The sequence below is a fragment of the Tenrec ecaudatus genome, chromosome 8 (genome assembly GCF_050624435.1).
Source record: "Tenrec ecaudatus isolate mTenEca1 chromosome 8, mTenEca1.hap1, whole genome shotgun sequence".
NCBI lineage: Eukaryota > Metazoa > Chordata > Mammalia > Afrosoricida > Tenrecidae > Tenrec > Tenrec ecaudatus.
Genome location: NC_134537.1, coordinates 44233873 through 44248840, shown reverse-complemented (window position 1 = coordinate 44248840; position 14968 = coordinate 44233873).

Here is a 14968-nt window from a genome sequence, read left to right as displayed (position 1 = left end):
GTTTACCATTCCATAGCACCTAAGAATGTGTCTCTGGTTTGTGTATGGGGGGGGGGGGATGACAGGTTGGGTGGGAAGCCAGTAAGCTTCAACCTGCAATATCACATAAATAAGAGAATGAGAGTGCAAAAAGGTACCTATATACTCGAGTATAAGCCAACCCGAATATCAGCCGAGGCACCTAATTTTACCACAAAACCTGCATTAAAAATGTGCTGACTGAATCTGCAGCTCCAGAAGAGGGACATGTCTGATGGGAGCACACAGGACCAGATAAAGGGGGAGGAGGAGAAAGTGGAGCACATCCTGGCCCACCAGGCCTTGAGGACGATGTTCCTGCTCAGAGCAGCCAGTCCACACAGAGGACCACATGGACGGCCCCACTATGAGACATGACGTCCCTGACTGACTCACAGCCCTACAGAGGACAACACTGGAGATAGTGTGTGGGAATTGCACCCGATCTGATCCTGCCACACCGAGGCAAAACACTAAGATGGTACAACAGAACAGCAGGGTAATGGAGCAGCGAAGTCCCCAGGGAATGCTGAAGGTGGACAGTGGGACCAGGGCTTGGTGCCCCAACAGACTGGACTGGAAAACACTCCTAAAGGCCAACAAACAGTCCTTGAACTAACTATAAGCTTTTCTTGTTGTTGTGTTTTGTTTTTGGTCATTGGTTTGTTGTTGTTTTGCTTTATATTGTTGCTCGGTTTTGCTCTGTCTTGTTTTTGTGCATGTTCTTATCTCCACAGGTCTGCTGTCTAAATAAGATAGGCTGGATGAACAGTCTGGAGGAGAAAACAATGGGACCAACAGTTTCGGGGGGGTGGTGGGGGAGGTGGACATGGGAGAGAGGATGGTGGGGGGAAAGGTAGTAGTGTTAATAAACCCAGGGACAAGGGAACAACAAGTAATCCAAATCGGTGGTGAGGATGGTATAGGAGGCCTGGTAGGGTGTGATCAAGGGTGATCAAGGGTAATATAACTGAGAGGAATTACTGAAACCCAAATGAAGGCTGAGCATGATAGTGGGACAAGAGGAAAGTCAAAGGAAAGAAGAAAGAGCTAGGAGGCAAAGAGCATTTATAAAGGTCTAGATACACAGGCATGTACATATGTAAATATATATATAAGGATGGGGAAATAGATCTATGTGAATATATTTATAGGCTGAGTATTAAGGTAGCAGAAGGATATTGGGCCTCCACTCAAGTACTCCATCAATGCAAGGATACTTTCTTGTATTAAACTGGCATTCTATGATGCTCACCTTCCTGACACAATTGCTGAAGACAAGAGGGTGAATAAGTAAATGTGGTGAAAAAAGCTGATGGTGCCCAGCTATCAAAAGATATAGCTTCTGGGGTCTGAAAGGCTTGAAGGTAACCAAGCGGCCATCTAGCTAAGAAGCACACTGCCTGTGCGATCACAAGGTGTCGAAGGGATCAGGTATCAGGCATCAGAACAAAAATTCATATCATTGTGAATGGGGGGGGGGTGTGAGTGGAGTGGAGACCCAAAGCTCATTCGTAGGCCACTGGACATCCCCTTACAGAAGGGTCACAGGGAGGAGACGAGCCAGTCAGGATGCGATATAGCAATGATGAAACATACTTTTCTGTAGTTCCTAAATGCTTCATCCTCCCCCACTGTCATGATCCCAGTTCTACGTTACAAATCTGGCTAGACAAGAGGATGTACACTGGTACAGATAGGAACTGGAAACACAGGGAACCCAGGACAGATGATCCCTTCAAGACCAGCAGTATGAGTGGTGATACTGGGAGGGTGGAGGGGGATGGGTTGGAAAGGGGGAATTGATTATAAGGATCTAGTATAACCTCCGGGGGGGATGGACAACAGAAAAGTGGGTGAAGGGAGACGTCGGACAGGGCAAGATATGACAAAATAATATGACAAAAAAAATAAGGTTTCATAAGGGAGGGGAAGTATGAGCTGATGCCAGAGGCTTATACGTGGAGAGCAAATGTTTTGAGAAAAGGGAATGAATGTTCAAATGTGCTTTATACAATTGATGTATATATGGATTATGATAAGAGTTGTATGAGCTCCTAATGATTTTAAATAAATAAATCATCAGCAAAAAAAGAAAACCAGAAAGCACATAACTCATATGATCCAGGTGAGAAATTGGGGACAATGGAAAAAATGATAAAAATGACTAAACAAAAAAAATTTAAATGTTCTGAAAAACTCGCCTTATACACAAGTATATATGACAGTACTTTAAAAAATCACAGATTCAACTTGGCTTGAAAAAGATCAATGTCAGGCAAAAATGCCCACACAGACACATACACACAAATCTGGTGTGTACCAGGATGGGGAGTGCCTTGCTAACCAACAGGCAACATTAACGTGGATGAGGAAATATTACAGAATTGAAAAAGGTCTATCTTTAGGCTAATATAACCAGAGTTGGGTGTGACTTAGAATTTGACTGAGGAAGACGTGTCCTGATGAATTCCACTGAGCATTCTTGAAACCCGTGGCCTAATAGACCAACCACCACTTGTCTGTCAGTTTGTCATACTCTGGTGGCTTGTGCTTTGGTGTGATGCTGGGAGCTATGTCATCGATATTTCAAATGCCAGCAGGGTCACCCAAAGTGAACAGGTTTCAACAGAACTTCCAGACTCAGAACAGATGACAAAGAAGTAATAGGCTATCCATTTCTGAGAAATTAGTTACTAAAAACCTTACAGACAGAATGGAAACTGTCAGATACTGAAAATATCGTGAAAAGAAACAGCATTGTCAAGAGATTAGTTCCAAAAGATGAGCCCCTCAGGTCAGAGGCACCCAAAATATATGGGGGTACCCCAAAAAACAAATTGTGCTGGGCAGAGTGGAGCTTTTGAAGTGCGTTTTCCCACCAGTCACACACTGAGTAACTCTGACTGCACCCATAGGCATTGCCTGGGAAGGTTCTGTCTTCACGGGGAATTTTTTGTAAAAGCAGTTTTATTCAAACTTTGTTTTTTGTGATGGCCAGTTTAAGAGAACAGTGTGCAGCGGTGATATTTTGCTCGGGAAAAATGCGGCAGAAACTATTGTGATGTTGAACACAGCTTACAAGGACAGTGCTTTGGAAAATATGTGACTTACCACATTGGAGGCTGGCTAGGGGTCTAACCTTAGACCTGCCACTTTCTCGGCCGCAGCCAGCATCCTTTGGAGCTGGCTCATGGACTTCGTCTAACCACAGCGACAGTTTGCCGTCACCTTGAGGCAGGGATTAAACCCCTCAAGCCCCACTGGCAGGGATCGGAGCTCAGCTATATTGTTGCTTTTGTTTCCCTCTCTTCTCTGTCTCCCCTGAGTCCCAGCGGGCTTAGTTTTTTTTTTTTTCTTTCTTTTCTTTTCTTGTCCCTTTTCTCTCATACACCACTGCCGACCTCCAGACCACTCCCCTTAGTCTAGGGCATTTACTCCTGCCCTCCACTCATCTAGGAGGGCTCCACCCTCTGCAGCATAAACCAAGGCTTGGAAAAGCCCGCCCACCCTCCACCAGGGGATATCCTGCCAAACTTCTTCCAGGGAAAATCCCACCCACCTTCCCTGGGAAATTTCTACCGCCCACACTCTGCAGTGCTTAACATGTGGCTGGAGAAATCCCATCCACCTTCAGGGGAAATCCTGCCTGTGTGGCTGAGGGAGTTCCTACTTGTCCTATATGGTCCCACATGACAGGGAACTTCCTCCTGCCTGCCGTAGTTCCTCATACTGCCTAAGGTAGCTCAGCCAACACTCACCAATGTTCCATGCTGCTGTTGGAACCTCTGACCAACCACCGCAGGAATCTACCGTACCACGGAAATTCTGTCCACCATTCGTGGTGCTCTACACCAAAGTGGGAAACTCACTAACTTGTGACACTCCTGTTACAGAAAGGCAGCCCCGCACGCCCTCTACAGCTCCCCAAGTTGCCATGGGCCACATCATCACGGCTTCTTGTGAGATCACCCAGTACACCACCATCCTCATGGGTCCACAACAACCCAACTAGCCTCCCCAGAGAGGACCAGGAAAGAGTGAAGCCACAGGAGGATAAAGTGGTTGGCCACTTCTGTAGTGAAATTAGTTGCAGGCAATTCGAAGAAGCATTCCTACGAGTCACCCAGAGAGACCAGTGTTTTTTGACTACTTGGAAAATAGCACCTGGATCCTCTAAAACAATACAATGCAAACAGCAATTAGTCCTGACGACCTCAATGAAAAAAACAGAAACAAAAGGCAATGGCAGAAGATGTCCTGAACCTAACATGCATAAAAGAAGCAGATATTGATCTACCACAGAAGGAAATTTTCAGAATGCTGCTTGGAGTCATACAAGATATGAGGGAAACAATATAGGAAAAGTACAAAATGATAGAGAAGATAAAGACCATACACCAAAGAGAAATATAAGAGCTTACGGACGAGATAACAAAAACTAGTGGACTCACCGACTTCACCAATTGCCTGTAGGAGGCAGAAAACTGCACCAGCGACCTAGAAGACAACCAAGCGGACTTTAACCTCTATGGCAGTAATTGCATGTGTGGTTTGGGTTAAATGTTAACTGTCAGAAGCGGTAACCTGAGCCACTCGGAATTATACTGCAGAGAAGTCCCTTATCTGCTCCCCGGTCCAGCAGTGTCCTCTGCTGTGATTGCAGAGTGATCTGATTTCCTTGTCTGTTCTGTTCTCTGCATGCCGCAGGGGTGTGTAACTGGACGGGAAATTCAAAATTGCAAGTCTAAAAGAGATATTCACACACACAAACAGTGATACAGTGTAACCTATGGGGATTACATTGCATCAAAGCAAATCACCTCAGGTTTGTCCCCATATTAGTCTCCAGTGCCCTGCCTGCCATTTGGGGTAAAAAAAAAATTTTTTTTTTTCAGAAAAATTTTTGTCCATGGTATCAAAACAGTGTCACTTTAGCATAAAAGGCGTTTTAGACCAGATAAATGACAGCGACAGTGACTTCGAATTACTAACAGAATTGTGTATCAAAGTTTATCGTGCCTGGAATGTCTACTAGAGGGATTAAAATGAGTAATTGTTAAAAAATTACAGGCCTACAATATAAAACAACACATTTTATGCAAAACGATGTACTGCTTTGGGTACAAAATTACTGGCATAATTAGATCTCCAGGGAGGTTAACAATCGCAAACAAAAATCTAATAAGATCAGAGAAGTTGAAGAAAACCTAACAAAGTGTGATGCTATGAAGAGGAACAACATCAGAATAATTAGATTACTGGAGGAAGACAGAACAAAAAAGTCATCTGCAACAATAGTGAGAGAATTCTTGGAGGAAAACTTCCCCAGCTTAATGAATGAAAACCAGGAAACCATTCAGGAGGCTGAAAGAACACCAACTAGACTGAATTCCAAGAAGCCACCAAGGCACATAATAAACTATACAACTTTGAGGAAAAGGAGAAAATCATGAGAGCATCTAGGGAAAAACAAGCAATCACATATAAAGGTTCCCGAATAAGAATATGCTCAGACCTATCAGCAGACACTATGAAGAAGAGGAGAGAGTGGAGTAACATATTCCAAAAATTGAAGGAAAACAATGCAAACCCAAGAATACTTTACTCAGCCAAATTATTGATCAAGATAGATGGAGAAGTAAGAGTCTTCCCAGACAAGGAAAAACTCAAAGAATACGTTAGAAGAAACCCAGCCCTACAAAAGATCCTTGCCGACCCAGTATGGGCAGAAGAAAAACACTCACCAAGCATAAATGGGAGACCGCCACATAGAACAACCTCAGCCAGAGGGCAACAAAGAGAAAATAGACCCCGAGATAGCATTGGCTTTGGGATGGAAAGAAGTAAAGAATGATACACACATGCACAACATACTAATAAGAAAGGAAGGTAGGAAAACACCGAACACAAAAGGTATAATATGACATCACAGAGTCCACAGATGGAGACAATAACCTTGAATATCAATCGACTGAACTTAGCCACTAAAAGACTGAGACTAGATGACTGGCTTAGGAAACTCAACCCATCAATCTGCTGCCTGCAGGAGACACATCTCAAGACTACAGACAAAATTAGGCTGAGAATCAAAGGCTGGGAGACAGGCATACAAAGCAAAGAGAAATTCTAAAAAAGCAGGGGTTGCAATCCTAATCTTGGATAAAATTGACCCCAAAGTGCAAACCATAAAGAGATAATGAGAGACACTATATAATACTCAAGCGAATGCATTGCTCAAGCATTGTAAACATATATTCCCCGAATAGGAGACCCGCTGAATACGGCAACCAAACACTCCAAAAGGTGAAAAAAGAAATTGCCTTAACCTCCCTGGCGGCCTAATTATGTGAGTAATTTTGTACCCAATGCGGTACATTGTTTTGCATAAAATTTGTTGATTTATATTGTGGGCTTGTAATTCTTAAGAAATTACTCATTTTAATCTCTCTAGTAGACAGACATTCCAGGTATGAGGAAGTCAGATTGCTCTGCCATCACAGCGGAGGACACCGCTAGACCATGGAGCAGATAAAGGACTTCTCTGCAGTGTAATCCTGAGTGTGGAGCCACTCGCGATTACCTCTAGGGAGGTTAACAATTATAGTGGATGATTTCAATAAACTGCTCTCTGAGAAAGATATATCACAGAGAAAGAAACTCAACAAGGAGGCTAGAGATCTAAACACTACAATTAGACAATTTCACCTGATATTTACAGAGCTTTTCATCCAAATACAAAATAAACACATTCTTTTCAAGGTCACATAGCACATACTCGAAGATAGACCACATACTGGGGCATAAGGCAAATCTACATAAATTTAAGCACATCAATATCATACAGATAATTTTCTGATCACTAGGCCATAAGGCTGGAAATCAACCAAAGGAAGACAAAGAATATAAGAACAAACAATTGGAGGATGAATGACTCTATTGCAAAAGGAGTGAGTATTGGCACAGAACAGAGATGAAATTAAGAAATTTCTAGAAACCAACGAGAATGAGTACATGACGTACCAAAACTTATGGGACACAGCAAAGGCAGTTATCAGAGGAAGTTTCATAGCAAAAGATGCACACCTTAAAAAGGAAGAGAGACTCACGAGTGATATGCTGGCAGAAAATTTACAACTAGAGCACAATCAGCAGGACAATCCTAATAGCAAAAGAAAAGAAATAATAAAAATCAGGGATGAGATTCAGAAGAGGTAAAATAAGAAAATTATGGAAAATGTAATGCTCCTAAAAGTTGGTTCTTTGAAAGGATAAACAGAATCGAGAGACCGCTGGCAAACCTAACCAAAGAAAGGAGGGAACAAACTTCAATAGCAAGAACGAGGGCTGAAAGAGGGGGCAATACAACAGATCCTAATGAAATCAAAAGGATAATTACACTGTACTACAAAAGATTGTACTCCAATGAATTCAACAACTTGGAAGACATGGACAAATTCTTGGAAAAACAATCCCTCCCTGGACTATCCCCAAAGGACATCAAGAATCTCAACAGACCCATAGCAATAGAAGAAATAGACAAAGTTATCAAGGGATTACTAACAAAAAAAAATCCTCTGGACCAGATGGCTACACTGGAGAATTCTACCATGCATTTAGAGAAGAACTAACACCAGTCCTGCACAAACTCTTCTAGAACATAGAAAAAGATGGCAAACTCCCGAACTCCTTCTATGAAGCTAGTATAACTCTGAAACCAAAACCGGGCAAGGAACCCACAAAAATTGAGAACTACATACCAATATCCCTAATGAACATTGATGCAAAAATCCTTAACAAAATACTGACCAATAGAATATAAAGTAGATAAAACAAAAATTCACAATGACCAAGTGGAATTCATACCAGGATGCAGGGATGGTTCAACATACGAAAGACCATTAGTATCATTCACCACATTGACATGAAAAAACTATAAGAACCACATGATAATATTGATAGATGAAGAAAAAGCATTCGACAACATCCAACACCAATTCCTGTTAAAGACATTTGAGGAGATAGGAATGGAAGGAAAATTCCTCAAGACAATATATATGAAAAGCCAACAGCCAACATGGTAGTCAATGAAGAAAAGACTAACATAATCTCACTGAAAAAGGGGACCAAACAAGGATGCCTCTTTTACCCACTCTTATTTAACATCAAGGTTTAGGAAGGTTTAGGTAACAGCATAAGGCAAAGAAAAGACATCAAAGGTATTCGTCTGGGGAAGGAATTGGTGAAACCATCATTATTTGCAGATGATATGAGTTTATATATGGAAAATCCCAAAAGCTCCACAAGTAGAGTACTGGCAGCAATAGAGGAGTTTGGCAGAGTGGCAGGATACAAGATCGGCAAACAGAAGTCCATCAGACTGCTATATACATCAGATAAGACCACAGAAGAGGAGATCAAAAAGGTGGTACTCTTCATAATAGTCAAACGCAAATTAAAATATCTAAGGATATACCTGACTAAAAGAACAAAAGATCTTTATGGGGAAAACTACAGAACACTATTACAAGAAACCAAGAGTGACCTCAACAAATGGAAGAATATTCCATGCTCGTGGATTGGAAGACTCAATATAGTAAAGATGTCAGTTCTGCCTAAGGCACTGTATAAATTTAATGCGATACCGATACAATTACCCTCATCTTCAAAGAAATGGAAAAACTGATCGCCAACTTCATATGGAGAGGGAAGAAGCCCAGAATTATCAGAGAACTCCTCAAGGAGAAGAACACAGTGGGAGGGCTTGCTTTACCTGACTAACACATACTATACAGCCACGGTTGTCAAAACTGTATGGTATTGGTACAATGACAGATACTCAGACCAATGGAAAAGAACGAAAACCCAGAAATAAATTATCAGCATACAGACAACTGATCTTTGATAAGGGCCCAACAAATATCCAATGAGAAACAGATGCCCTCTTTAACAAGTTGTGCTGGAAAAAAATGGATATCTACCTGGAGAAAAAATGAAGCAAGACCCTTATCTCACTCCATGCACAAGGTGGATCACAGACCTTGAAGTAAAACCCCAAACTATGAGGGCCATCAATGAGGGAATTGGGACCAACTTGAGAACTTTGGCACAAGGAATACATAGGCTATCAGAAATAGGGAAGGACATACAGAGGAGGCACAAATTGACAAATGGGATATACTGAAGATAAAACACTTGTGTACATCGAAAGAATTCACCAAGAGAGTAATAAGAGAGTCCATGGACTGGGAAAACATCTTTAGCGATGACAAATCAGACAAAGGCCTTTTTACTAAAATCTACAATACTCTGCTAGCTTCCAAAAAGAAAAAAAAAATGAATTGCCCACTGAGAAGGTGGGCAAAGGACCTGAACAGAAGTTTCACAGGGGCAGAAATCCAAATGGCCAATAAACATATGAGGAAATTTTCCCGATATTTAGCCATAAGAGAAATGCAAATAAAAACAACAATGAGGTACCATCTAACACCCTCAAAGATAGCCCAATTAAAAAAATCAGAAAGCAACAAGTGTTGGAGAGGCTATGGGAGATAGGAACTCTCATCCACTGCTGGTGGACCTATAGGTATGTACAGGCCGTATGGAAATCGATCTGGCGATATCTAAAACAGATGGAAATCAAGCTACCATATGACCCAGCAATCCCCCTACTAGGCATATACTCAGAAGAGGCAAGAAACAAACCATGTTAACAAACCATTGTTAATCGTGGCACAGTTCAAAATTGCAGGGAGTTGGAAACAACCCAAATTTCCATCAACAGATGAATAGATTAAAAAACTGTGCTACATACATACAATGGAGTGTTACGTATTGCTAAAAATCCTTGATGAATGCATGAAGCACATCGCCACATGGGAAGAACTGCAGGAAATTATGTTAAACGAAGTAAGCCAAGCACAAAAGGACAAGTACAACATAAGTCCACTCAGGTAAGCTTTAAAAAAATCCAAAAGGGGTATAGGGGAATAGCTACTGTATACAAACCTTCCTGAGGTGAGGTCCAGGTAGTATGGCAGGGCCAGACCAAATCTGGTAGCCAACTAAAAACGAGAGGGGGTGGGGGGAGAAGAAAAATAAAAGGAAATGGGTAGTGGCGAAACACTAAGCCACCTAAGGAGAGGTTGTTTATATCTCCACAGGGAAAAAAGGACCTGACCAACCTGGTGCTCCAAGATGTGAATGCAACATACCGGCATGAAGAAAGGGCTGAGGGACTGGCCCCAATCACAACTACATGGACAGCCACCCCTTCCCCCAGAAGAATTCACTTCAGAGGACAGCACTGAAGCTACAACTTAGGGAGAGGGACATGTTTGATTAAAGCACACGGGAGCAAATGAAGGGGAAAGAAGAGAGTGGAGCACATCCTGGCCTACCAAGCCTTAACGATGATATCCCCGCTCAGAGCAGCCAACCCACAGATAAGACCATATGGCCAGCCCCACTATGAGACCTGACATTTCTCACTGACCCATAGCCCTACAGGGGACAACACTGGAGACACATTGTGGGCATTGAGCCTGATCTGACCCACCACACCAAGGCAAAACACTGAGGGCGTGCAACAGAACAGCAAGCGGAGCAACAAGGAAGCCAGAGGAAATACTAAAAAAAGACTTTGGGGCCAGTGTGTGGCCCCCAATCAGACTAGACTGGAAAACTCCTGAAGGTCAACAAACAGACCTTGAACTATACACAGGCTTTTCTCTTTTTCTTTGTCATTGTTTTGTTGGTTTGTTTTGCTGTCTTGTTTCTTGCATATTATTATCTCTGTAGGTCTTTCTAGATAAGATAGGTAGTATAAGCAATCTGGAGGAAAAAGCAATGGGACCAATGGTTGTGGGGAGACATGGCAGAGGGGGAGGTGGGGCAAAGGAAGTTGTTAACTAACCCAGGGACAAGGGAACAACAACTGATCCAAAATCAGTGGCAAGGAGGGCGAAAAAGACCTGGTAGGGCTTGATCAAGGGCAATATAACCAAGAGGAATTATTGAAACCAAAATGAAGGCTGAGCATGATAGTGGGACAAGGGGAAAGTAAAAGGAAATAGAGGAAAGAAGTAGGAGGCAAAGGGCATTTAAAAAGGTAGACATACAGACATGTACATATGTAAATATATGATGAGGGGGAAATAGATCTATGTGTATGTATTCATAGGTTTAGGATTAAGGTAGCAGATAGACATGGGGCCTCCACTCAAGTACTCCCTCAATGCAAGAACACTTTCATCTATTAAACTGGCATCCATGATGCTCACCTTTCTGACACAATTGCTGAAGAAGACAAAGCAGGTGCATATGCAGATCTTGTGAAGAAAGTTGATGGTGCCTGGCCATCAAAAGATATAGTGTCTGGGGCCTTAAAGGGTTAAAGATCAACAAGCAGCCATCTAACTGAGAAGCAACAAAGCACACATGGAAGAAGCACACCAGCCTGTGTGATCATGAGGTATTAGGTACCAGGCATCAAAGAGAAAAATATCATATTATGAATGAGGGGGAGTGCAGAGTGGGGACCCAAAGCCCATCTGTATGCCACTGGACATCCCCTTATAGAAGGGTCGCGGGGAGGAGACCAGCCAGTCAGGGTGCAGTGTAGCAACAATGAAACACAACTTTCCTCCAGTTCTTTAATGCCTCCTTCCCCATACTATCATGATCCCAATTTTACCTTAAAAATCTGGCTAGACCAGAGGATGTACACTGATATAGACAGGAACTGGAAACAGGGAATCCAGGAGAGATGAACCCCTTAGGACCAGTGGTGAGAGTGATGATACCAGGAGGGTGGAGGGAAGGTGGGGTAGAAAGGGGGAACCAATCACAAGGATCTACATATAACCTCCTCCCTGGGGGATAGACAACAGAAAAGTGGGTGAAGGGAGACATTGGACAGTGTAAGACATGACAATAATAATTTATAAATTACCAAGGGTTCATGAAGGAGGGGGATAGGGAGGGAAGGGAAAATGGGCTGATACCAAGGGCTCAAGTAGAAAGCAAATGTTTTGCGAATGATGATGGCAACAAATGTACAAATGTGCTTGACCCGATGGATGGATGTATGGATTGTGATATGAGTGGTATGAGCCGCCAATAAAATGATTTTTATATGAATAAATATAGTGGCCATGAAAAAAAATCAAGTTTTTTTTGGGTACTCCTCTGTATGACTGAGGAAACGCTGCCTTCTCAGTGTGGAGTCAACCATAATGATACGGATGATGGAAAGCCTGTGGGAATAAAGCTTTCAGGACCTTAATTTGCTGATGGAGCAGGACTCAAAGTGAGGGGGGAAAAACCACTGCAAGCATCAAATAATAATTGGAACTTGACAAAGTATAAATCTAGGAAAACTGGAGGTTGTGAAAAATGAAATGAGACACACAAAAATTTGAATTCTAGATCTTACTGAACTGAAATTGACTAGTACTGGACATCTCAGAAAAATATGGTTTACTACTCCTGGGAATTAAACAATCAAGAGGAATGACATTGCATTCATTGTCAAAAAGAACACTTCAAGATCTGTCCAAAAGTTCAATGCTGTTTGTGATAGAGATCTATTTATTGGCATATAAGGAACCCAATCAATACAACTATTATTCAAATGTATGCACCAACCACCAAAGCTAGTGATACAGAAGTTGAAGAATCCTACCATTGTCTTCAATCTAAATTGATTAAAACAGGAAATGAAGATGCATGGGTAATTGGAATGCAAAAGTTGGAAATAAAGAGGAGGGAACAGTGGTTGGAAGATACGGCCTTGGTGAGAAATGAAGCCCGAGATCACATGATGATAGTTTTGAAACTCTTCACAGCAGATACCTTTTCTTCCTTCACAGCACAGTGACTATACACATGGGTTTCTCCAGGTGGAATACACGGAAATCAGATTGACTTCATCTCTGGAAAGTGATGATGGGAAAGCATGACAGCACCTAAAACCTGGTAAAAAAAAAACAACAAAAAACCTGGTCAGAGGCCAACTGTGGACCAGGCCATCAATAGTTCATATGTAAGTTGAGGTTGAAGCTGAAGAAAATTGAATGAAGTCCACAAGAGCTGAAATATGTTCTTGAGTCTATCTCACCTGAATTTTGAGAACCTAAGTAATAAGACCTGATGAGCCTATGGGGTGACATCCAGAACATCACACATGAAGAAAGCAAAGGCCATTAAAAAGGACAGGCCAGACAGAAAAAGTCTGTGAGAGTCGGGAGAGACTCTAACTCAGTGGTTCTCCACCTTCCTAATGCTGTGACCCTTGAATACAGTTCCTCATGTTGTGGTGACCCCAACCATAAAGTTATTTTCATTGCTACTTTATCACTGTCATTTTGCTACTATTATGAATCGGAAGACCCCCGTGAAAGGATTGTTCACCCAAAGGGGTCGCGACCCACAGGTTGAGAACCAACCGCTGCTCTGAAAATTAAAAGGTAGCTAAGGCAAATAGGAGAAATGATAAATTCAGAGCTGAACAGAATATTTCAAAGGGCAGCTAGAGAAAACGAAGAAAATAATATAATGAAAAATGTGCAAAAGAGCTAGAATAAGAAAAACCAAAAAGCAAGAACATGCTCAGCATCTCTTAAAGAACTCAAGCCTCGAGTTACAATATTCAAAGATTCTATGAGCAAAATGTTGAACAATTCAGGAAGCTTCAAAAGAAGATGGAAAGACTATACAGTCACTTTACCAAAAAACCTAGTTGACATTCAGTCGTTTCAACAGGTAGCATATGTGCACGAACCAATGATGGTGAAGGAAGAAGTTCAAGCTGCACCGAAAGCATTAGCCAGAAACGACTCCAAGAATCAATGGAATACCAATTGAGATGTTCCAACAGGGTGATGAAACATTGGAAGCACTCACTAGTCTGAGCCAGGAATGTAGAAGACAGTTAATTGGCCAACTGACTGGAAGAGATTCGTATTTGTACCCATTCCAAAGAAAGGTGACTCAAAAGAATACACAAATTATAGAACAATATCATTGATATCACATACAAATAAAATTTTGCTGACGATCATCAGATAATATTTGCAGGTTTACATTAACAAAGAGCTGCCAGAGGGTCAGGCTGGATTCAGAAGAAGACATGGAACAAGGGATATCACTGCTGATATCAGATGGATCTTGGCTGAAGGCAGATAACACCAGAAAAAATGCTAGCTTGTGTTTGATGGAATGCGTTTGGCTGGGTTGTATATAGAGAAAAATCCAGGGACAGTCATATATGTGTAAGGAAGAGGTTTATATCAACAAGTAAAATTACAGGGGGAAAAAAAGGCATCCCAGTCCAGTCCAACTCAATTCCACAAGTCTGATGCAAGTCAGGGTCCTCTTTAGACTCACATTGCCGCAGGCTGATAAAACAGCAAAGTGATGAGAGATGCGGGAAGGCCACAGGCTGGTGGGTGCACGGTCTGGTGGGTGGAAGGTGGGTGGAAACATGGCGGGGCACTGACAGCGCTCAGGTTGGGTGACCCACATGGTGCCATCCCTGGAGGCAGAGTCACCAAGAGAGAGGGAGATTCCTAGTTTTTTTTTTTTCCTCTTACAGGAAGACCGCACTTCCAAAGAGGCCTCATTGAGCTACCACTTTGTGTTAGACAGAGTTCTCTAGAGAAACAAAACCAGAATGCTAACAATTTTATACATATTCATACAGATAGATATATAACATAAGAAGTGAGCATTTAATTAAATTATAAAGCAGCACAAATAGCTCAGTGAAACTCACTCCCGTGAGACAGTTGTGAGACACTGGAAGTCCTTCAAGTCTTAAGGGCTGCCAGGTAGTCCTCTGTAGAACAATTCAGGCTATCCGGGCACAGGCAGCAAATAGCAAGGCAGGTCACCAACTGTCAGCCAGATGACAAGGTCCGACAGTCCCCAGCTCAAGAGATGTAAATTC